The following is a 24,303-nucleotide window of genomic DNA, read 5'->3' as shown; positions in this document are numbered from 1 at the left end:
TGTAGGTCTTAACTAACCCATCACCAATTTTATCTGCTCTTCCTTTTCCTTATACTCCTCGTAATTATTGTAGATTTTATTATTGTTCTTATAAGAATTGTTGAAATAAAATCTATGTACTAGTGCAATAGATAATAGCAGCTGGGAACTAAAAGTACAAAATATATTAAATCAACCAGTTAAGTGGGAGTTTGTAGGTAATAAAAGCAATCTAAAAGTCTCACCTCAATGATAGAGATAAGGAAATTATAATTGAATTGAGTTTTTAGTTATTCTTTCATTTAGAAACAAAAACAATATATTAATGTCACACAAAACATTTAAATGAAATATTAACAATCAAAATCATCAGGAAATAGAATAACACAAAATAATCAAGTTAACTGTAAAATTGTAAAAATTGTTCATCATTTTAACCATTAATAAGTAGATAAATAAAGCACACTATCTTAACAAGTTAAGTGAAGAAAACCATATGGTTATATATTTAAATACTGAAAAGATGTCTAATAGCATTCCACAACAAATTCTTAGTATGACTCAATAAAATACGAATAGTAATTATGAAAAATACTACTCATGAAAAGCCAACATCAAATATTATTTTATTTGTAGATTACTGAAGTCAATTTAAATAAATTAGAAATAAATCAATGAGATTGGCAACCATGCCAATTGTTTTATAAGTTTTATTCAATATAATAAGAGACTAAAATAATTAGTGTATATATTAGAAACCAAGAAACTTTTTTTGTTTTTGTGGTTGATTTAATTGTTGATCTAGAAAACTAAAAAAATTCCACTTTAGGGGCACCTGGTGGCTCAGTCAGTTAAGTGTCCGACTTCGACTCAGTTCATGATCTCATGTCTCATGGGTTCAAGGCCTGCATCAGGCTCTGTGCTGACAGCTCAGAGCCTGGAGCCTGCTTCAGATTCTGTGTCTCCCTCTCTTTCTGCCCTTCCCCTGTTCACACTTTCTCTCTCTCTCTCTCTCCTCTCTCTCTCTCTCTCTCAAAAATAAACATTAAAAAATTATTTTAAAAATGAAATTCCACTTTATAGAAAAACTATCAAAATGGATTATGTAATTTAGGAAGATTTCTGGGTACAGGATAAACAAAAAGCAAAAGGTTCTTTTCTTCACTATACTTCATAATTTATAAGTGAGTAATCTATCCTACTTTAAATTTTAACAAAATTAGAAAATATCAAAGATAAATATAGTAAGAATATATAAAAACTGTTTTTTTGATACATTATCTTATTTTATTCAAATACCAGTCTGATCACACATGGTCCAAGAACACTCAAATAAGAAACCAAAAACAGATGTTCAAGATTGGTCCTCAAACATTATAGCCAATGATGCCACACTTACCCATGATCTCACTGACATAAAACCACATCCACACCTCAGCAGCCACCAAAACCAGTTAGCAGAGCTTAACTGTGAGCTGTTTGAAGCTACCAGTTTGAGCACTCTTGATTATTTTTTTTCAAGCTCTGAATAGCTGCAGGGATGTCAGCAGGGGTTAGGTGAACCATCTCAACCTTGGCATAGTGCCAAAATGTGGCCAGTCAAGGCTACACATAAGTCACAGCAGCATTCACCAGCATCAGGGCCTTCTCCTCAAGGTTACAGACAAATTGGGCCATGGTTCCAGGATGAAAAGTCAAAAAAAAAATCTTTAAATTGTACAAAATGGAGCTAGTACCTTATGAATAGTGGAGTAAGGACGTCTGAAAGTCGGCTCCTCCACAAAAACAAAAACAGTAATAAAAATTATTAAAACCATTTTTTCCAAAACTCTGGAAATTAACCAAATATTTACAACCATTCAAGAAGCATTTATTCAAGAAAAATGGTTAATCTTGTAAATAACAGCAGGTTTTGCTTGCCCTTATATTCATTTTCTTCTCCTCAGCTCTGTGGTATCCTTGAAATCAGTCTAGTAATCATAGTGCATTAACACCAGCTACTGAATAATACTAGAAGGGGAAATACAGGCTTGGAACACTCTAAATCCCCATCCCTAGAGAACTGCCATTATTAGACTCATCTGGCAATTACCCAGAAACCCCCACTCTCAGGGAATGTTTTTGCTTGATCTGACTCTGAACTTACTGGGAACAGCATTTCCCTGGGTTATCAAAAGAATCAAAAACAATAAGTGGCAACTGTTTAATATAATTGCTTCCTGAGGCAGTGATAACAGTTGGACCAAATAATATTATGACTAAAAACATAAAAGGAAAAGTTGGCAAATATTGTGGGCCTTGAAGACATCCTGCATATTCCTGGAAATTGAGGCCAAGTGCATATTCAAGGTCTGTGCATGTTCAGGAAGATCTGAAATGCCCTATTCTCTCATCTTTGGAGGTCCTATAGAGGCTCTGTACAGCAAACAGTGAAGGCTAAGGCAGAATTGTCAATTGCTTGCCAGAATGTTGACACCAGACTTCAACATGCACACAGAACACCTTGTCAAAGCCTAGAAAATGTTTTGGTTAAAAGTATTTAAGGGGGCGCCTGGGTGGCGCAGTCGGTTGGGCGTCCGACTTCAGCCAGGTCACGATCTCGCGGTCCGTGAGTTTGAGCCCCGCGTCAGGCTCTGGGCTGATGGCTCAGAGCCTGGAGCCTGTTTCCGATTCTGTGTCTCCCTCTCTCTCTGCCCCTCCCCCGTTCATGCTCTGTCTCCCTCTGTCCCAAAAATAAATAAACGTTGAAAAAAAAAAAAAGTATTTAAGGAAAGCTCTCCAGTAATTCCCTGACAGATACCCTAACCAAGCAGAGACTTCAGTGGCCATACTTGACATAGAATACAGACTTTAAATATGTAGTACAGGAGATTCACTAAACAAACAACCATAAAAATAAATTCTGAGTAAAGGAAGCCGATTATGATTTCTAGAATTGCCACAATATATTATATAAAGGTCCAGCTTTCCACAAAAATTATGAAACATGCACAGAAACAAATATAAATGGTCCATATACAGTAAAGTAAGCAGTCAAAAGAAAGTCTCACTGAGAAAGCCTGGACATTTCATTTAATAGACAAAGACTAAATCAATTATAAATTTGTTCAAAGACTAAAGGAAATCATGTCTATACATAAAGTATGAGAACAATATCTCAATAAATAGAGACTATAAAATAAAGCTAGAAAATTCATTTAAAAATCTGAAGCTGAAAAGTACAATAATTGAAATAAAAATTCACTAAAGGAACTCCCCAGCAGATCCGAACTGACAAATGAAAGAACCAGTAATATTAGTTTTTTTTAATTTTTTAATGATTTTTTAATGATTTTATTATAATGATTTATAATATATAATATATATAATATATATAAATATAATAATTTATAATGATTTAATAATTTTTTAATGATTACTACCTTATTTTAGAGAGAGAGAGAGAGTGAGAGTGAGTGGGGGAGGGGCAGTGAGAGAGAGAGACACACACACACAGAATCAGAAGCAGGCTCCAGGCTCTGAGCTGTTAGCATAGAACCCGATGCTGGACTCCAACTCATGAACTGCAAGATCATGACCTAAGCCAAAGTCAGATGCTTAACAGACTGAGCTACCCAGGCACCCCTACATTAAAAAAAATTTAAGATTGGGGTGCCTGGGTGGCTCAGTCAGTTAAGAGTCCAACTTTGGCTCAGGTCATGATCTCACGGTGGTTTGTGGGTTTGAGCCCCACATCAGGCTCTGTGCTGACAGCTCAGAGCCTGGAGCCTGCTTCAGATTCTGTGTCTTCCTCTCTCTCTGCCCTTCTCCCGCTCACTCTTTCTTTCTTTCTTTCTTTCTCTCTCTCAAAAATGAATAAACATTAAAAATTTTTTAAGAACTTTAATGTTTATTTATTTTTGAGAGACGGAGTGTGAGCGGGGTAGGGGCAGAGAGAGAGAGAGACAGATAATCCAAAGCACAAAGCCTGACATGGAGCTTAAATCCATAAACCATGAAATCATGACTTGAGTTGAAGTTGGAGGCTCAGCCAACTGAGCCACCCAGGCACCCCAGAACCGGTAATCTTGAGGATAGGTCAATTATAACTATTCATTGCAATGAACAGAAAGAAAATAAGAATTAAGAAAATTAAACAGATCCTCAGAAACTTGTCAGGCACCATCAAGAATGCCAACAAAGACATCTCGTGAGTCCCAAAGGGAGAGAAGAGAGGAATGGGCACAAAGAATATTTTTAAAAATAATGGCTGAACATTTCCCAAGTTTGATGAAAAATACTATGTCCCATATCCAAAGTCTCAAAACTCTCTATGTAAGATAAACTCAAAGGGATCCACACCTATGTACATCATAATCAAAATTCAGAACCACATACAAAGAAAGAATATTAAAAACAGAAAGAAGGAAGTAAATCATCACATAAAAGAAAATTTTGGGGCACCTGGGTGGCTCAGTCTGCTGGGCGTCTGACTCTTGATTGCAGCTCAGCTCATGATGTCATGGTTTGTGGGATGAAGCCCCGTACCAGGCTCTGTACTGACAGCACAGAGCCTGCTTGGGATTCTCTCTCTCTCCCTCTCTCTCTGCCCCTCCGCCCCACAAAGTAAATAAATAAACTTTAAAAATAAGAAAACCTTAATAAGATTTATAACAATTTGCCAACAAAAATCTTGAAGGCCAGAAGGCGATGAGCTGGTATATTTAAAGTGCTGACAGAGAGAATGTTGACCAAGAATTCCATACTTAGCAAAACTATATTTCAAAAATAAAGGAGAAATTAACATATCACCCAAATAAACAAAAACATAGCGATTTTTTGCCAGAAAATTGAGTCCTGAGGATGAAATAAAAAGACACTATATAGTAATTCTAATCAACGAATCAATCCATCAATAGCACTAGTAATGGTAAGTATATAGTAAAATATAAAATATGATATTAAGTCCATTATTGGTTTATAACTCTTTTTTCCTATCTGATTTTTAAAAGCTGCATGAAACAATAATTAAGAAACTGAGTTGAAGGGCGCCTGGGTGGTTCAGTCATTTGAGTATCCAACTCTTGATTTTGGCTCAGGTCATGAATCCAGGGTTGTGGGATTGAGCTCATGTCGGGCTCCATGCTGAACATGGAGTCTGCTTAAAATTCTCTCTCTCTCTCTCTCTCTCTCTCTCTTTTCTCTCTCTCTCTCTCTTCCCTTCTTGGCTACTCACACTCTCTTTCTGCAAAAAATAATTAAAAAAATAAACTGAGTTGATATATTTATAATGTATTAAGATCTAGTTCATGGGAAGTAGCATATGGGACTGAGATATACAGGAGCAATGTGTATATATAATTGAAATTAAGATTGCATTATATTGAAGTATATGTTTTCAAGTTATGATGTTAATTGTCATCCTCAGGAAAACTGCTAAGGATATAACTCAAATATTTATTAAAATAACTGCAAAAGAATTGAAAAATATACTAGAAAATATATATTTACCACAAAGTAAGGAATAAAGAAATAGAAGGAAAAACATGAGATATATGAAAATCAAATAGCAAAATAGCAGACATAAATTCTAAATTATCAGTAATTAGATTAAATGTAAATATATTAAATATTCCAATCAAAAGAAGAGATCAGTAAAAGGGTAAAATTTTGAAAACACAATGGGAGGAAATATCTGCAAATCATATATCTATAAGGATTTAGTATCCAGAATATATAATAATACCTTCTAACTCAACAGTAAAAGTCTACAATGCAATTTTTAAAAAGGGCAAAGTTTTTGAATATGCATTTTCCCAAAGAAGGTACATATAAATGGTAATTAAGAAAATGAACAGATCCTTGGGGAGCCTGGGTGTCTCAGTTGGTTAAGTGTCCGACTTTGGCTCAGGTCATGACCTCATGGTTTGTGAGTTCAAGCCCCACATGGGGCTCTGTGCTGACAGCTCTGAGACTGGAGCTTGCTTTGGATTCTGTGTCTCATTCTCTCTCTGTCCCTCCCCCATTTGTGCTCTGTCTCTCTCTGTCTCTCAAAAATAAATAAATATTAAAAAAATGTTAAAAAAATAAAATGAACAGATGCTCAACATCATTAGCCGTCAGGGCAGTGCCATCAAAAATCACCATAAACTACAACTTCATATCCACTAGGGTGGTGGATAAAAGAACAGGTAATAATAAGTGTTGATAAAGATATGATAAAATTGGAACTCCCAAATGTTGCTGGTGGAAATACAAAATGTTGCAGCCTGTATGGAAAACAGTTTGGCAGTTCCTCGAAAATTTAAACATAGCATTACCTTATGCGTCAGCAATTCCACTCCTAGTTATATACCCAATAGAAATTAAAACAAATGTTCACACAAAGACTTGTACACGAATGTTTATAGCAGAATTGTTAATAAAGACCCCCAACATGGAAACAATTCAAATGTCCATCAACTGAACAAGAGATAAATAATATAAGGTATAGCCATAAAATATACTATTCAGCAATAAAAAGAAATGAAGTACTAGTACATGTTACAATATGGATGAACTTTGAAAACATTCCACTAAGTGGAAGAAGCCAGTCTCAAAATAGCACATATTATGTGATACAGTTTACATAAAATGTCCAAAATAGACAAATAGTGACAGAAATTTGATAAGTGGTTGGGAAGGATGAGGAGAGAGAGAAATGGGGAATGACGGCTAATAGGTATGTGGTTTCTTTTTGGAGTGATAGAAATATTTTTGTAATTAGTGGTTATGGTTGCACATTCTTGTGAATGTACTAAAACCTCTGAATTAAACACTTTTAAAGGGATACATTTTATAGTATGTGAATATTATCCTAATAAAGATTATTTAAATTAATAAACAAATTTTATAGAAAGACATAAAAACACCAGAACTAGTGGGAATGAATAGCATTTTCCTGCATAGGGATGCTTAATACCATGAACACTTCAAATTATTCCAAAACGAATACAAATATTTGCCTATTTTTATAATTGAACTAAATTATAACAATATATAGGGATTAATAAGGATAATTAAATGTCAATAATATATTAAAATTAATAGTGCAATATTACGGATATAAGGCCTTCTATATTACAAAGAAAACTTACTCTGGGGGCACCTGGGTGGCTCAATCAGTTAAGCATTGGACTCTTGATCTCAGCTCAGGTCTTGCTCTCAGGGTTGTGAGTTCAAGCCCCTGGGCATGGAGCTTACTTAAAAAAAAAAAAGTAAACTAACTCTAAAATCAGATGGATAAGAATATAAAAGTTATGAAGCATAATTGTCTAAGTAGATCTAAGATACAAATTAAAATGTGACAGTTGGCATTTTAAATCAGGTGCTAATGCATAATTTATTTAATAAATGGTGCTGGGGGCGCCTGGGTGGCGCAGTCGGTTGAGCGTCCGACTTCAGCCAGGTCACGATCTCGCAGTCCGTGAGTTCGAGCCCTGCGTCGGGCTCTGGGCTGATGGCTCAGAGCCTGGAGCCTGTTCCCGATTCTGTGTCTCCCTCTCTCTCTGCCCCTCCCCCGTTCATGCTCTGTCTCTCTCTGTCCCAAAAATAAAAATAAACGTTGAAAAAAAAAATTTTAAAAAAAAAATGGTGCTGGAAAAATTGACTATTCCATTGAAAAAAAAAGTCTACTACCTGACATAATAAAAAATAAATTCCAGATGGACTAAAGATCTAAAAGTAACAAGTAGGGGTGCCTGGGTGGTTCAGTAGGTTAAGCATTTGACTCTTGATTTTGGCTCAGGTCATGATCTCACAATCATGGGATGGAGCCCCAAGTTATGCTCCACACTGAGGGTGGGGCCTGCTTGGGATTCTCTCTCTTCCTCTCTCTCTACCCCACTCCTGCTCACACACAAACCACCCCCCTCTCTGTCTCAAATAAATAAATAAACATATAAATAAATATATATAACAAGTAAAATAATAAAAGCATCCTGCAAAATGTAGGAAATACATTACTACAAAGTAGGAAATACCTTTTTAAGACAGGAAAATAGAAGCTATCAGAAACTGATTAATAAATTCAATTACCTAATTGTTTGGCAAAAAGATATCATAAACAGAATCAAATAAGTAACAGACTATGGGTAGTCTTTCCAGATAAAATACAGGAAACTGAGTTAAATTTGAATTTCTGATAAACAATAATTTTTAAAATATAATTATGTTCCAAATATTTTCTAAATTTGCTGATTCTATCTATGGGTTAACTAGTTAGCAAAAAATCCCATGTGCTTAATAAGGAAAAGACTAGGGGTGCTTGGTGGCTCAATTGCTTAAGCGTCTGACTTCGGCTCAGGTCATGATCTTGCAGTTCATGAGGTCAAGCCCCTTTTTGGGCTCTGTACTGACAGCTCAGAGCCTGGAGACTGCTTCCATTCTGTGTCTCCCTCTCTCTCTCTGCCCCTCCCCTGCTTATGCTCTGTCTCTCTCTCTCAAAAATAAATAAACATTAAAAATTCTTTAAAAAATAAGGAAAAAACTAATTATCAAATAGAAATATGTGTAGGGCACCTGGGTGGCTTAGTTGGTTAAGCCTCCAACTTCAGCTCAGGTCATGATCTCATGGTTCATGAGTTTGAGCCCTACATCCAGCTCTCTGCTGTCAACACAGAGCCTGCTTCAGATCTTCTGTCTTCCTCTCTCTCTGTCTCTACCCCACTCACACACTCTCTCTCTTAAAAGTAAATAGACATGAAAAAAAGAAATATGTGCCAAGTTTCAAACAGCCAATTCAGAGAAGAAAATCAAAATGCAAATATTCATGTGAAAAGATACTCAATGTCACTAGTGGTCAGAGAAATTCCGATTAAAATGACAATATAGAGGCCCCTGGGTGGCTCAGTTGGTTAAGCAACTGTCTCTTGATTCTGGCTCAGGTCAGATGTTGTCTTCATGGGATTAAGCCCCCAATCAGGCTCTGCTCTGTGCTGACAGGGTGGAGCCTGCTTGGAATTCTCTTTCCATCTCTGCCCCACCTCTGTTCTCTCTCTCAAAATAAGTAAATAAACTTTTTAAAACATGACAATGTAATTATCACTTTTTTTTTACCCATCTGATGGTAAAATTAACAAGGATAATAATATCCAGTGTTGGCAGAGATAAGAGAAAAGTCACTCTTACTATTGCTGGTTGGACTGTGAAATACTAGAACATTTTTAAGGAAGTAAAGTATATTTAAAATAAATATATGCATATTACTTGGGCCAACAAGCACTCTTTTGGGAATCTTACCTACAGAAAAACAAAAGCAGTAACATGTACGTATGTGTGCATATGTGTGTAGATGTATGTATATGAGTGTGTGGGGGGGAGGGGGTTTCAGCATTGCAATAGCCTGAATATACAGAAATAATGAATTGGTGGCATAAATTATGGCTTATTCAGTGGTGATATTCAAAATATTTAGCAACCATTATAACAACGGCATTGACCAATCACAATAGGTACTAAATATCACTCCTCAATATTTCTGTTCAATAGAATACTGTGCAGCTAATAAAAAGAATGAATTGAACCTATATGTTGACCTGCATGGCAGTAAAAAATTACACATTAAAAAAATAAAATAGGGGCGCCTGGGTGGCGCAGTCGGTTAAGCGTCCGACTTCAGCCAGGTCATGATCTCGCGGTCTGTGAGTTCGAGCCCCGCGTCAGGCTCTGGACTGATGGCTCGGAGCCTGGAGCCTGTTTCCGATTCTGTGTCTCCCTCTCTCTCTGCCCCTCCCCCGTTCATGCTCTGTCTCTCTCTGTCCCAAAAATAAATAAACGTTGAAAAAAAAATAAAAAAATAATAAATAAATAAAATAAAATAAAATTGTAGGGTAAAGTGAATCATATATGCACATTGGATTAAAAGAAAAAAATAACTTCTCTACTTGTGTGTATGTGAGAGAGGCACAGACAGAGACAGAAACAAAGAGACAAAGAAAAGATGGTACACATCAAATTGTTACAACCGGTTACTTCAGGAGGATGAAATTAGAGGGTGAGGAAGAAAAGGATATAACACATGTATACAGAAATGAAACTTTTAGAAGTATGGAAGGCTAGAAGTAAAAAATTTTTAAGAAATCCATCCTATTCTCTCATTACCAGCCTTACTACTTAGTCATTTCTTTTGTTTTTCTGGTGATTATCACAATAACTCTAAATAATATGCTTTAAATTTTCATTTAAAGAATATTTATTTAAATATAAAGAATTGAGCTCAATTAGAGCATTTTTTTCTCCAATGTTTCCAATATGTGTTAGTATATTTTGTTTTTATAATTCTTCTATTGCTTATCTCCAGAAAGCCTTATTTCTTCATTTATTGATTTTATTTTTTTAATGTTTATTTATTTATTTTGAGAGAGAGAGAGAAAGAGCACAAGTAGGGGAGGAGTAGAGAGAGGGAGAAAGTGAATCCTAAGCAGACTATGCACTGATAGTGCAGAGCCTGATGTAGGCCTTGATCTCATGAACCATGAGATCATGATCTGAGCAGAAATCAAGAGTCAGAGGCTTAACTGGCGGAGACACCCAAGGACCTCCATTTATTGATTTCAAATTATAGCCATTGACTCCCCACTAGGTCAGGGACAAAATTAACATGACCTTTTCTTTTTACATTGACAAGATTTGTAACATAAATCCTGTACTTTAAATATAATTAAAATATTTTTACAGGTTGTTAAACTTACATAAATATGTATTTAATACTTTCTAATATTATATGTATTCAATAATTTTAATATTATAATTATGTAAATATTTTCACCATAGAGCCAAGCAGCATGAGTAGGTCTATAAAAAAATGATATAGCTTCTTAAAGGAAGATGCTTCAAGTATCAAAGTCTAATGCATTCTTCTACTTTACACTCCATTTAATACTCAAAATCATGCCACATTTTAGATTGCTTCATACTTGGATCATTACATCCTTATAGAGCTTCTTGTTTTTCCTGGCATAAAGAGTCAGGTTTTTTTTTTTTTTGTAATTGACATAAGAAATGTATGCTTTATTTGCCTATGACTAAGATCATCCAGGTTCTTAAAGCATGCTAGTCTAAGAACTCATTATCCATGTTTTAACAAATCCTACTTAAAGTGAAAATACTAAAAACAAGAACTAAAATTTCATAGTTATGAAAATAATAGAAAGTAAAGGTGCTTTTATTGAGAACTTGCCTGGAAAAATTAAAATATGCATTTATTTAATCTTTTATTTAATAACATTTATGTTCTAATTAAAACTACACATTAAAAAATAAAACTAGTAATTAATTCCTTAGAATAAACAATGAATGAAAGAAGTATTGGCATTTAAGGGGGAGACTGGGGATCAATTTTCCCAACCAAATTATAAGATAATATCCTACTATACTCCTTATTTTGCATTTAAATTTTACATCTTGAAAATAAAGAAGGTAATTTTTGCAAAAAGCATTTAAAGGGTTCATTTGCTTTCTGAAAGGATTCCCCTAATATTTTGATATATAAATTATCTTCTTGTGAAACACTTACTGTGTCATTATATTTATCAATTTTTCTCTCCTTTCAATTTGTAGCAGCCTAATTCTACTACATATTCTACTAAACATTCATTTAACAATGGCTCTGTTGCATGATTCTTACTTTGATAAATAAAACTTTGATCATCTATGTGATATGTAATATTTTTCCAATTAATTTTACATTCAGTTTGAATTCTATTAACTTTGTAACACGTTAATCAAAGTTAAATTTCTCTTGCTTTCTGACTACTCTTTTCTAATAGCCACCTGTTCTTATTTTATGAATGTGGAATCTTTTATTCACTCTAGAATATTAACTAGAATAATTTTTAAAAGTTATTTTCTTCCAAATTTTCCCTGGTTCTTCCAGGAAGAGTTGTGCTTCCTTTTATGCTTCCAGTTTTCTCAAATATCTGATGATGCTTGGCTTTCTATTCATGCATACAAATGAAGCACTATGTGGATTATTATTATAAGGCACTAAGAAGGAATTATTCTCTCATTATTAAGGTCTTTTTCTTTCATGGACCTCATGAAAGTCAGATCTAACACCAAACTACTGGGTTATATTTTAGTGTTTATGGCAGAAAACAGGTACACAGTCATTCTTCTGTATATCAAAATGAGGATAGCTCTTCTGTGAGGTATCAGCTACCATAACAATAACACTAACCCCTTTCAGGCAGATTACAAATTTTTTTAGACAATAGCATTCTGGCCTCTGCCTGCGAATAAAGGCCAGTATAGGGGTGTTGCTCATCCACACAGCTATTTTATAGTTTCTATCAGTTCAGTTCCAAAAAAGGACATCCATCAATAATTATATGTATGAATTTATATTTATGTGTATTTGTATTAATTTAATCAATAGTGTACTTAATATATAATATATATATTTCTAAATCACTTACAGAGACAACTGTCAATTTGTCATAAAATATTGAGAAGTATAATATATTTGTTTTTTTTAATGTTTATGTATTTATTTGGGGGGTGAGGGGCAGAGAGAGGAAGAGAGAGGATTTTAAGCAGGCTCCACACCCAGCACAGAGCCCGATGTGGGGCTTGATCCCATGATCCTGGGATCATGACCTGAGATGAAATCAAGAGTTGAACGCTTAACCAACTGAGACACCCAGGTGCCCCTATATTTCTTATTTTTTATAGAAAATAAGTAGAAATGGACACTAATGTTTTTTTTTTCTGTGTACCACAGAGAATTATCTTGTGCACTTCCTTATATGAGCACACACAACCTTGGAGGCAACTATAGTAGACTGTCAATCATGTTGGTTTATAATTTTATTCCCCTTCCATCTCTCTAGTGAAAGCAACTCTAACCTCTCCTGAAGCACTCTGTGCATGCCCTGATCTGTGGCTTCTGCCATTGTAGATTATCCATCCATATGGTCTCACCTTTCTTCCATCTTCCAAAATATGCCAAAACTCTGATCTTCTGATGCCTTTCTCATTTCCAGTGAATTTACAGGTTTACTATTTTTAGTACTTCATTACTAGTATCCAGGGAGAGTTTCCTCAAAAGGGGCTAGAAATGTGTGCTACCTGTCATCTTGAACCAGAAACCGGATCAACTATTTTCATTCTTCTCAGATTATAGAGCTCCATTATATTGTTAGACTATAGACATCCATCAATCTGTCTGAAGGGAAAAATCATTTTCGTATCAATTAATATTGGCATCACTCCCAAGCACACACTCTGAATACAACCAAGTCTCTAAGTTGTGATTCATTTGATTTTAAACAGATTATAAATGCTGAACGCAAGTAGTTTTAAGACAAATGCATGGTATTAGGGAATTCAGTTGGACATAAATAGCTTTGTACTGCAGCATTTCAAGTTTAAGATATAATATTAATGATTTAGACTGGTGTTAGTCTTCTCTCTTGGTTGCAGCCCCATAATGACAAGCTTTCTTTTTAATGTTCAGGGCCTGCTGTGCCAGTAGTACTTTTAACAAAATACATTTGCTTTGGGCTTTCTGACATGGCTTCACACTGAGATAAACACAATTAACAAGATCTATTTAAATTCTGGCTCTTTGGTAATTGTTTATTAATGGGATTTTAAGATTCTTTTTTTATTTCAAAATTTTTCAGTCAGGGTTTTCATTTGCTGTGTGTTTTCATTTTTAATACCTGGTTGCTGTTATATGTTTAATCCATTTCTCAATGGCAAGAAGACAATCTCTACCCTCATTAAATGATCAAAGGATCATCTTTCCTAAACTTTTTGCAGTGGGGCAATTATGGAGAAGAAATCTTAGTTGCAATAGGGTTTGGAGGTCAATTGACTCATAAATAAGTTTAATATTCAAACAAATCATTTATTTTTGTTCTTCTTTAGTAAGTGGGAGCACTATATGCTTTTTTAGCCTGATTTTAAAGCATTCTATCAGTTACCATCATGAACCCACAGTACGTAGGACACCATGTTATGATAGAAGTAACATAGGAAAGTAGTACAAACATTGTTTTAAATACAGTTCAATCTTAGTTCTACCACGTATAAGCTGTGTGACTTTGGGCAAGGCTTAACCACTATGAATTTGAATTTTCTCATATGTAAAATGAGGATTATAACTATCCCAGAAATGAGGGCCTAAATAAGATAACATATATAAAGTAATATAATTCATGACACACAGTAATAAAATTCTTGCTCAAATGTATTTAAATTTACTTTTTAATTTATCCTTTAAGTGGTGTACTTGTTTGTCCAAACAAACAAACAAACAATAAATAAATAAATAAGCCATGCCACCACATAGAGTTTCCAGGCAGTCAGGCCAGGGTTATACCTATTGTTGTAAATTTTAAGATTTTGAAAGTTTGGATTCCTAGAGGTCATCTGGGGAAATAAATGTCTACCATATGTCTTCTTGGGAGCCAGAATAAAAAGAAATAAATGACAATAAAATAGCATCAGATAAACATAATGTTTACATCAGGCACAAACATACTAGTTGCATTCTGAGTCAAATAGTCCAAGGAACCAACAAGAAGAAGAAGCTTTTTTTTTTTTTTTAATTTTTTTTTTCAACGTTTATTTATTTTTGGGACAGAGAGAGACAGAGCATGAACGGGGGAGGGGCAGAGAGAGAGGGAGACACAGAATCGGAAACAGGCTCCAGGCTCTGAGCCATCAGCCCAGAGCCCGACGCGGGGCTCGAACTCACGGACCGCGAGATCGTGACCTGGCTAAAGTCTGACGCTTAGCCGACTGCGCCACCCAGGCGCCCTGAGAAGAAGCTTTTTAAAAATAGAGACTCCCTTGCCCCGTCCCAAACATAGTCAAACAGCAAATTAGAGAATCAGAACCAGACAGGTATATTTTTAAAGATCTTGAGATTATTTTGATGATAGCTTGTGGAAGCCATTGAAATAGGGATGTACTAGAGTCTCTATGCTGTAGCTCTATCATATCTGGTTGTCAGAGTGCTACATATGTAAATAATACTAATGTAGTTTCCCATGGAAATACCTCAGTAAATATGCAATTTCACATTTGCCCACTACTCTTATCCATGTTCATTACTGAAAAGCATATAAAGACTGTCTTTGTGCTTTTATTTTGTAAAATTATCCAAGACAATATTTGCTGTTTGATACTTCTTATATGAAAGATCACATCAATACTTTATCCCAAAGATGAAGGCTTAGACAGTTTGTCTTTATCTGAAAATCTGTATTGCTTCCTTTTATTAGCAAATGAGAGTTAGCCCATAATTTTTCCTTTCTTTGACTGCCAGGAAGCTAAATATATTTTTCCCACCTCCACACCAACCTGTCTATTATAGGTTGTTACCTATTGTGCCTTGCTGTAATGATTAAAATACAACTATAGGTCTTGTTAAAAGCCAGATGAAATGTTTTTGGGGGAGGGGTAGATATGGCAGAAATAAAAACACAAATGTAACTGTTTGGTACTCCTAAGCATCACAGATCTCAGCAGCTGAATTTTGCTATATAAAATAATGCCCTAGTGTTGACATTTTAAATGTTTTACTCATTTTTCCATATAGGTTGCTTTATAAACAGATGCCCTAATAACATTTTCTGTAATTTAGAATTTCTGATACCAGAATCTTGTAGGAAAACACTAACATATTTAACTGAGCCCTATTTTTTGCTTTAAAAGCTTTCTTATAAGCAATTTGATTGTTTTTTTTAAAGAGCTTTAAGACTTAAAAGAATTGAGTTTAATATATTATGGTGTTAGCAAGTGTGCAATAAGAAGACTGGGAAATGATGTTAAAACTCAAGAAGAAATAATGGTATGTTGAGTACTTTTGCACATGGAATCACAGGAAATCATTTAATCTTGCTCTATATCCAAGACTCCTTGAATACCGTGAGAAGAGTAAACGTGACTTTGAAGCTTAGGCCATGCATACTTAGTACACTACACTTCAAAAATGCCAGTGCTTTACACCCACTGGCTGATGCCCCTTCTTGTCCTCTTCTTTTCTCTCACCTTCCTATCCCTTTCCCATTCCTTCCCCTCACACTTTCTCTCTTTTCCCCTATCATCATTTCTCTGTTATCACTCTCTCACTCCTGTCCATTCCCCTTTTCTTTTCCTTTATACACCACAGTGAAATGTACATGCCTTAATTGGGCTCAGTAGGACCTTAAGGATAAAGCAATTCCTAACTCTAATTCTAAAAGGAGAATTTCAATTTGAAAGTAAGCTTTCTCAGAGACTTCAAAGTTCCCAGAAACAGTTCTGGCACTCTCTTGGATGTTGGGCCATTCCTGTTTCTCTTCATTGGTACATTTAAATATTTACACCAGCGAAACATTGCCAAGTTCATAATAAGCACAAAAGAAAATAAATTCATTATGCTCAGGGTGATCAGTTTTATCACAAAGTCTACTACAGGGCAGCTGCTTGTTTTCACTGTTCATTTTCTTGGATCAGTCAGATAGACAGCTGTTTTTTTTAAGGCATTTTTGTTCTTTTATGTTCCTTTGAATTGTAAATCCATCATCGCATTTTCTTTTAGAATTTCAGCCTGAGGCTCACAATTCTATCATTAGAAAAATCTTCAGATCACTAATTCAAAAAAGTATAAACAACTATGTATTCTAGGCATTTTAAGCACATGCAAAAACTATGCACAATAAATCACCTTAATTCATCAGAACTTAGGTAAAACAAGATTCTGTTTTATGTGACTGCAGTATGTCCTCATAATTTCTGTGCTAGACAAAATATGGCTACTGACATACTATCAGAAAATTATACAGTGTGCTTCACCTTATGCAAAGGGTGTATTACTGCCTGCATGGGTGTGGCTAGGCATGTGAATTCCCACCCTCTGATACAATCATCTGAGAGTAACTGGTTGAATACGTTCTTAGGCTGTGTATGTACAATGTTAAAACATCAGGCCAATTCAATAGGGAAAATTCAAACTGGTAATTTGGTGTCATATAGCCTAAACAGTGGGTTGATTGAACTTTTCATTTTGCTCTGGGTTGTTTAAACTTTGTGTAGACAGACTTAGAAGTAATACAAGACATATTTAAGGCTTTTTTAAATTGGGTGATGTGAACCAGATCATTTTAACTAAACCAAACAGTAATTTTAATAGAATGTTAAAGGAAATTGCATAGTGTAAATTTCAATAGATCTGTTACTGTGTTGCTAATATTTGTTTGTTATTTTATTTCACTTTTATTTTTTAATGCAGATGATGATATTGGCATTGCCATAAAATGTGACTTGTTTTTCCAGGAGGAGGTGGGTGGGGAAAGATTTCAACCAAGCTGTTCACACTTTCTGAGGAAGGTTAAAAAGCAAAAAAATTGTTTTTTGTTTTTTGTTTTTTGTTTTTTAAGAATTCAGATGATTCTCTTGATAAACCAACAGCTGGATAGAATCCATCACCCAGCTCTCATTATCATCATATAGACACTCACAGTTTAGGGAACATAATTACCAAAAGTCTTAATTTAAAAAATAAAATGAAATTTTTTCTGCATGTCAAAGTTCAGATATTTCTTACCTCATGACAATATATGATTTTCACTTGATATGTAATAATTTTGCTATAATATTTTATAAATATTGGGCATTTTCTGATCTTCTCACAGAGAGTGAGTGGTGTTTGTCTCATTACTTTTGGAAGATTAGTCTATTTTCATTAAAAGTGAAGGAAATTGGAAGAATATATAATACAAAGAATCTGCTTCATATAATAGGCATAAAATAAGTATTTCTTAAATGTATTAATTATTCAGAATTGTGTCCAAATGTGTCCTATTAATCAAATAATTTAGGAAAATACTATTGTAAACCATATTTCATCAACATACTGATGTCTCAAGCCAAATGGTAAGTTTTATACCCAAGAAAAATTCAAAGGACAATGATTTCTTTCTTGGTTAAAAAAAATTAGGTCAGAGCAGTTAATTCCACCAAAAACCTAAACATATCTAAGCCTGCCAAACCAATGACATTTTTTATAGTAAAAACATAATCTGATCCACTCAGCAAAATCTCAGTTGACTCCATGCTTGACAAAGACAAAGAAACCATCTCTAATCACTTTATTCTGTTACTAATGGACTCACTATTAGAATGTAAGTACAATAATAGTTAACTTCAGAAATTAGATATAGAATGTTAAATGTCTTTCATATCTTTTTATTTTATTTGTTAGTACACATTTTGCTTTATCATTGGTGTTAAATGATACTTTACTGTCTTTTCATATCACCTGGTGTATAAGTCAGACTCTGTAGTTAGCTCATAAACTCCCTGAGGGCAGTGACCATATCAAAAACATCTGTTGTTTCTTCTAGTTCTGCAGTAGGCATTCTACATCTACAGAAATTTTTAAAGTTTAATAAATATTGCTGAATTGATTGGCAGTGAAATAAATATTTATGAAATGTTCTGTTTTTTGTACTATTGAAAGAGCAGTCTACCAAATATGAGATCAAGAACACCAGATTTAGTTTTGTCAATAATAAAGTTGATTATTTTTTGATACATAAGCATAAGCTAAGACTGAGATAATCCAAAATGCCCATTCAAAAATTAATTTCCAATCTCTTCCTACAGCTGCTTTTTCAGATCTGATTTGTTTCAACTTATTTTCCTTGCTTTTCTTGTTCACTATCTGATAGATATGCTAATGAACAGTGAAATTGCCAAAGAGTGAACTGTAGCAAGAAAATAAAATAAAAGGCATGAATAAATTACAAAATAAAAGGGGGAATAGATACCTGAGAATTATTATTACCATTTGAATGGGTATTATGCAGTGATGAATTTTATGTTATATGGTTTGGCCCTGTCCATTAGTTCTGAAATAAAAATGCTCAGGGAAAGATTTGACCAAACTTTCATCAAATAAACAAGCCATGTAGGTTGGTAAATGGAAATAATAGTTGCTTTATTAACAACAATAGTAATGCTGTCTATGAGCAAGACTTCACTTCCATTTTAAAAATTGCAAACAGAAAAAAGCATGAACATCTTGGAATTAGAGAACTGTAAGAGGTTTACAGAAGTCTTTTAATATATTTCCCTTCAGGTGAGTGCAACATCAAAATGAATATGAACAAATTATTTTTCTTAGGTACTATAGGAATTACAATTAGAGATTATATAGAGTTTCAGCATACAGAGCTACAAATAAACTCTTGTCAAGATCACATATTGACTCCCTCTTGGACAAATGCAATGTACTTTCTTTTGTCTTTATCTCACTGACATTTCTTAGTTGCCTTTAACATGATTGGATATACTACTTCTTAAAATATAGTATACTTCTGGCTTAACACCATTCAAAGGTTTTACATGATGCTTAAAATAAAATCCCAAATCCTTTATATAGCCTACAAGGAGCATGCTCTGGCTCTTGCCTACCTCAAATACCTAATCTTGGGATACTTTCTTCTTTACTTACTTCTTTACTTACTACACATGCAGCCTTTTTTATTTTCTCAAACACCAATCAGGGCCTTTGCACATGCTTTTATATTTGTTAATACATGTAAAGCACTCAGCACGGAATCTAGAACATAGTGAGTTTTCAAGAAAAATGCTTACATTTTTAATTGTTTATTAATATTTAATCCTCATAACCCTATGAAGTGAATCTTAATATTTCATTTAACAGTTGAGGAAAACTCATTCAGAGAGGGTAAGCAACTTGCAAGTTGCAAGACCGCATAGCTGGTAAGTGGTGAAGTGTAAGGCTAGGATACTAATTGTGCAAATCTAGCTTCAGAGCTCAAGCTTTTAAACACCAGCCATAAAGAAGGTAATATATTGAACCTTCTTTATAGACAAAGACTATACAGGGCCACACAGCAAATGAGTAACAGATCTGTAATCAAGAATGCCTGATTCTAAAACTTATGTTTCTTAATGGGAAAAAAAATGATGAACAATATTTACTAGCTAGAAAATTCTCTGTGGCCTACACTGGTTGCACAAGTGGATTTTAACTAAGAGCAAAGTTTATATAATAGCTATGTAATAGCTCTGAAGTTAAATAAAGAGCAAATTGGTGGAATGTGCCTAAAGTAAACTGGGCCTTGGTGAGGAAAGAATGGGAATCACTTCTACAAGCCTCCATCCCTTAAATGATGGTTTACTACATCTCATTCCATTCCCACTTCTGCTCATGATTGCTTGAAAAGATTGAACGTGGAAATGAGCTTTTATGATTGAAGCAAGGACTAAGGGGAGGATAAGTATGTTGCTAATTAGCTTATCTCTGCTTTTATAATCTGTTTCTATAAGCTAAAATCCTCACTGAGGATTATATGGTCTACATGGTCTAACCATTTTATGGTCTAACCAGTTGGTTGGCCATGTGGAAGTCAGAAATAACGTGGATGTATCTTGTCATTCTGGAGATTTATGGGGTTGCTCCCGCATCTTCACCTATCTTCCCCAAAATTGTGCTGAAATTAATGTGAATGTTATTAAAAAGTTGGGGATTTACATAGATCATCTCTGCATCATCAGTATATAAACACACACACATACCAGCAAGCCAAAGTGATATTTGAAGTCATCTTAATTTTCATCTCTCAAGGAACATCATAAAAAATAAAAATAAATTTAAAAGTATCAGAAGGTGCATTTTAATGACTTTGACTTTTATCCCTAGAAAACCACTGGAGAGCTTTGAGCAGAGAGCTGATATTATGTGACTTACACTTTAACTGGACCACTCTGACTGGTGTGTGAAGAGCTTTGGGTAGAGGCAGAGGCACCAGTTAGGATGCTATTGCAATAATCGACATTCTGAATGATAGTGGCCTGGACTAAACGCTAGAAGTGAAGACAGTGAGAATTGTTGGATTCTGGATACATTGTTTTATTTATTTACTTAGAAATGATCAACCCTCCAAAATAACTGAGAGAACTGTACAATGAATACCCATATACCATTCACTTAGACTCAGCTGTTATAACGTTTTGACATACATTTTTCTTTCTTTTCCCCCCACATACACACACACACTCTCTCTCTCTCTCTCTCTCTCTCTTTTGTTAAACCATCCAAAAATAGGCTGCAGACATCGTGACACTTCACCACTAAACACTATTTCACCAGACATCTCCCAACAACAAAGACCATCCCCTATATAACTACAGCAAAATTACCTTACCTTACCTAAGAAAGTCAACATTACTTCAAAATCATTATTCAACATAGAGTTCTTACTCAAATTATCCCAACTGCCAAAATATGTACTTTATAGGTCTTTGTTTTTTTACATTTATTTATTTTTGAGAGACAGAGAGAGACAAAGCGTGAGCAGTGGGAGGGGGGCGGTGCAGAGAGAGAGGGAGACACAGAATCAGAAGCAGGCTCTAGGCTTTGAGCTGTCAGCACAAAGCCCCACGCAGGGCTCAAACTCACAAACTGTGAGATCATGACCTGGGCTGAAGTCAAATGCTTAACCAACTGAGGCACCCAGGCGCCTCTAGGTCTTTGTTTTTATTGATATTTTTGAATCCAGGATCTGTGCAAGTTTCACACATGGCATTTGATTCTAATGTACCTTTGTCTCCCCCAATCCAAATAAAGCCCCCTCTACTTCCTCTGTTTCTCGTGGCATTGAATACTTTCAAGAGTCCAGGCCAATTGTTCTACATAATATCTTACATTCTGGATTCCTCTAACATGAAATTATGTTCAGGTAAAAAATTTCCAGCAAAACACCATATAGGTGATGTTTTGTACTTCCCACTGCGTAACATCGGGGGCACATAAATATCAGGACATTTCACAACTGGAGAATCTAAACATGGACCCTTCGTTGAAGCAGTTACTGCTAATTCTCTCCATTGTAAAGTGGATATTTTCACCCTTATAATAAGTACACTATGGGGTAATATTTTTGGACCATGTAAATATACCATTTACTAACAACATTTCACTAAATAGTTTTATCATCCAGTATTGATCTTTTCACAAATTAATCTTTACACAAGGGGTACATAAAGGTGATCTTCTAATGCTGTTATTCCTTCTACATATATTAGTTGCCATCCTTCAGCAAAGAAATTTCCCCTCTGTCTTTCCTCCCCAATCTCATGACTTTTGTTATGGATTCATTATTTTTAAATTCAATTTGTTGTCATCATGACTCTTTTTGATGCCCAAATTATGTCAAATGTATTCAGTGCAGCCACTTCAAACCATTTCTGTGTCCTTTTGACATGACCCCATTAGTGTTTTAGTATATTCTTGCTTTCTGTCTCAAGATTTTTTTGTCAAAAAGAAACACAGAAAGGATGAATCAGAAACCAATGAAATGATAACCTATAGGATTAGGGTGGAGGATGCAGGGATGGAAGGGAAACTTTTCTGAGTATATCTTTTTACAGTTTTGATTTTTGCACCATATAACTGTTTTCAAAATTTAAACAATAAAATTAAATCAAAAAGATGAATAAATAAGAGTACAATTTAAAAATTAGTAAGATTATAAATTATATCAAATAAATAACACAAGCACATAAAGAAAAAAATCTTAATTTGAGTAACATTTAAAATAGTACACTGGCTGTACTCTGGCAGGGATGGTGTCAAAACACACAAAAAATATAAAGAAATATTGAACTTTACTCATTACGTTTGCTTTCAGAACTCATATTGTTTTAGTATTCTGAAACTGTGTATATTCTAGGATAGAGAAAATATTGATATTATTGGGAGGCAGGGTTCTCACTGTGGAATAAAGGAAATACAAATACGGAATGGGGTACTTCTTAGCTGTGTTTGCTGAAAAAGCCTAAAAGCAATGAAACTCCCATAGCAATGAGTATATGTGGTAAACAAGCTCTTAGTGCTTAAATTATATTTCACCACTGCAAGAAACCAGGGTTTCTTGAAGAAACGTCTGGATGGCAGGGAAAGCACACAGTTCTTTTGCACACAGGATAAATTTTGAAGGTAGAATCCACTTGATTTGCAGAAAGTATGGTTTGGGGGAGGTAAGAAAAAATGAAATCAATAACAACTTCTAGGCTTGGGACCTGATCAACTGAATAAATGAACTCGGTCATTTACTGAGTTCAGGAATACTCCAAAAGGAGCATATTTGGAAGGGGGTAGCAAACATTTAGCTTGGCCACATGAAATATTCTATGCCCGTTATTACTTCAAGTGCACATATTGTGTGGGCAATAAAATATGTGAATCCAAGAAAGAAACATAGATGGAGATAAAAATTTAGAAATCATCCACATATATATGGTGTATAAATCCTTGCAATTTTATTAAATCATCTAAATAATGAGTTCAGATAGACAAGATTGAGGTGTGAGTCTTGAAATATCCAATATCCAAAGGTTAGGAAGAGGGTGAGACAGAGGAATATCCAATAAAGTAAGTGGAAATGCAAGAAACAGTATTTTCCAGAAGCCAAGAGAAAAAAGTCTTTCAAGAAAATAGATTTCTTCCTTTCCTTCATCTCCATTTCCTTCCCCTCCCCCTCCTTCTTCTTCTCTCTCTCTCTGTCTCTTTCTTTGTTTAAGATAGATTATATACTTTCAATGTTTCTGAAGTTTTGTTTTTAAAAAGATAATAATTTTAATATTTTTTCAGTATATTCCAGGAGAATGCTTTGGTTTAGTATTCTAGATCATAAATTTAGTAGTTAGGTATGCCAATTCTGCTATTTCAGCCCTCCTCCTGATTTTTTAAAATATCAACTATCATGTTTTTAATTTCCCATAATTATTTAGAGTTTCCTGCTTGTTTCATTATCATTTAAGCCCATTTTAAAACTCAGTACCCTCTTGACCTTAAGGATATATTAAACTGGTTCTAAAGATTCTCATTTGTTTTATTTAGTAACTTGGTTTTCTTAGGGATTGTTTTCTCTGATCAATGTGTGACCCTTTTTATTTCTGTTGTTTTCTTGCAAAAGTGTGATGAATCTTGGTTTTCAGCTCATTTTCACAAATGAGAGTCTTATTTGACCACATTGAGTAGCTGGAATGAGTTTTCCTAGAAGTTGTGATATTAACTCTTTCACTAGTAGTGAACGGAGCTTCTGTATCTGTTGTGGCATATTCTGTCAGCAAGGACCCCCTCATACACACTCTCAACACTTTTAAAACTAATTATCCCCTTGATCATTCCCATAAATTATCGATGCCTTCCTGCCTAATCATTTCTGTCTCTAATTTTGGGGTTAGTCCAGATTATCCTGTGAAAACTCATTTTTCATCAGTGTCTGTTTCAACATGTATTATATTGCAGTTTCTTGTCCCTGTTTCACTGTCAGCTTG

The 24,303-nt window shown here is 34.5% G+C and overlaps 1 pseudogene; it reads right to left on the bottom strand.

The window, feature by feature from the left end:
- Positions 1–1,346: 1,346 nt before the first annotated feature.
- Positions 1,347–1,656, bottom strand: LOC125157876 (ATP synthase subunit g, mitochondrial-like; annotated as a pseudogene).
- Positions 1,657–24,303: the final 22,647 nt, after the last annotated feature.

The sequence above is a fragment of the Prionailurus viverrinus genome, chromosome X (genome assembly GCF_022837055.1).
Source record: "Prionailurus viverrinus isolate Anna chromosome X, UM_Priviv_1.0, whole genome shotgun sequence".
NCBI classification, from domain to species: Eukaryota; Metazoa; Chordata; class Mammalia; order Carnivora; family Felidae; genus Prionailurus; species Prionailurus viverrinus.
The sequence above is the reverse complement of the archived record's forward strand: the minus strand, read 5'-3'. Positions and strand labels throughout refer to the sequence as shown.